Source organism: Coptis chinensis, chromosome 5 (assembly GCF_015680905.1).
Source record: "Coptis chinensis isolate HL-2020 chromosome 5, ASM1568090v1, whole genome shotgun sequence".
NCBI lineage: Eukaryota > Viridiplantae > Streptophyta > Magnoliopsida > Ranunculales > Ranunculaceae > Coptis > Coptis chinensis.
In genome coordinates, this window is record NC_141460.1 from 91,012,700 (window position 1) to 91,014,858 (window position 2,159).

A 2,159-nucleotide genomic window follows, 5' to 3' on the forward strand; every position below is an offset into this window, starting at 1 on the left:
TTGGAAATTTATTTTGTTTGTTGTAATTAATATATTATATGGATGTGAAATCATTAGAATAACTATGACTTTACTAGACTAAGATGGACATTTCATATACTCATGACGATAACGTATTTCATCTCTAAGAGATGTGATGTAAATTTGGGATTAGCTAGAATTTACAGCTAGGCTCCATCTTTTAGGGGAGGAACTAAATGTCTTTTGCCACTAAGAGATGTGACGTAAACCTTGGTTATATGGATTCATGTGATATTGGTATGTTTATTGTTATAATTGAATTAACCATGTTTTTGTAGGAGGGTGGGTTATCTAATTCTTATTACAGGGATGAAACTCACTCTAGGCAGCGAAATACTAAGGTATTGTATATATTTATTTTATTTATTATTTAGATAATTGGTTACAATGTTATATTAATTTTTGTAATATATTGTTATGTATTACAAAGATTGCACGTTAAAAGAAACTAAATTTCTCTTGTCGGTTGGTGACAAGGGATCGATGTCTCTAACGTAGCTGAATGCTATAGACATGGTATACGTATATTCATGGTGATAATGTGTGTTATATTGTTATAAACTATCACGAGCATTGCATTTAGGACACTCAAACCAACATTGCATTTAGGACACTCACACCAACAGATTCAATTTGCTGACCCCATATTTACTTTTGTTTTACAACGTGGATGTGTTCTTGGGAGCGTAGTTAGTGGAGAGCAATGAAGTGAGACATTGGACTTGGATTCACTAAGGCTTTGAGTCATATTTGTTTTTAGTTTTTCTTTATTATTACCTTTGGAAGGATTGTAATTTAGAATACTAGTTTACGTTGGTCAAAATTATGTAATAGACTATTTGGATAATGGAGGTGGAGTTTTAATGGATATTTATTGGAAGTTGGTTGTTTATTTATTTGAAGTTTACATGTTTGAGTTGGTTATGAGATTACATTTGTAGTTTAAAATGCTTTATTTAATTCTGTTTATTCAGACGTGGACACATATGTGTCGTTCCCTGTTCACACCCTATGTCTTGAGTGATTAGATATTAGTTGGAAATGTGGATTTATTTAAAGTTTGGGGTGTGACAATTATATTGGTATCGTGGTGCATAGCCATTACACTGTCACATTTGGCATGGGTTATTTTGGATTCTAAGCAGAGTACAAATACATCCCTAACGGCCCTAACTGCTATCCAGTTTCTTAAAGTATCTCTGCATGTTAATTGAGTTTAGCATTCAATTAACATGCATTATAATTTACAAGCATTTCATTGCTACTGCTAGTGTATGCAACGTGCGGCAAAATGAAAACCTTGTACATTAGTGCGTAAGTCACGTCTTTCAAAACACTAGTGGGTGCAAGGCCCGACCCAGTAGAAACTTTACCATCGCCAAGGCCCATAAACGGGATTGCTTCTAGAATCTAGCTTGTGCTTCACTAATCACTGTGCTGTAACAGTTTAGACGAAGGATATAAATGGGTTTGGTGCAATGGTGGCTAACAGAAAAGAAAAATAAGTTAGGCCTATTCCGAAAATTGAAGCATGGAATGATAGTTCTATCCATTGGGCTTGAAGGGGCACTAGGAGCTAGCGTAAAAAAAAACCGTTGACCCATCATTCGATAGGGCACTCGGTCTTCACCCGCCACCCAAACCCGCACCGACCCGAAAACAGACCCGCCCCACCATCGTTTCTATGCGGTCGGGCTATGGGTGTAGGTTCTATGCTCAAATCCGACCCGTCAAGCTACCCGACCCACACTGTTCCAAAAGTCGTTGACCCGCACCGTTTCCAGACTCTATCTCCATTATTTTTGTATTTTGTTTATATTTCTTTTAACTTTTGTAGGAATTTGGGAGATATGAACACAAACTTATGAGTTCAACATCAATTCTAAATGCTCAAGTTTGAACTTTGGGCAAATATCAAAATTTCAAATTTAACTTTCGAATTTTGAAGAAGATGAACCATTCATCCTTGTATTAATTTCAAATTCTTTTAATTTATATTTTATCGTTTTGTACCATAGACTCACTCATCTTCATTTAATTTTGTCATGCTATGAAAGATAATCAATTGACAAATGGTAAATTACGAGAAATAAGTTTCAAATTTTCACATTTGGTTTTGGGTTCAAGTTATAGTTTTT

The 2,159-nt window shown here is 35.0% G+C and overlaps 1 long non-coding RNA gene across 1 annotated transcript; it reads left to right on the forward strand.

Moving 5' to 3' along the window:
- Nucleotides 1-52: 52 nt before the first annotated feature.
- LOC147500001 (uncharacterized) lies at nucleotides 53-901 on the forward strand. Its single transcript, XR_015194576.1, has 2 exons — nucleotides 53-362; nucleotides 712-901. It is a non-coding gene; the product is annotated as an uncharacterized LOC147500001 (long non-coding RNA).
- The last annotated feature ends 1,258 nt before the right edge of the window (nucleotides 902-2,159 follow it).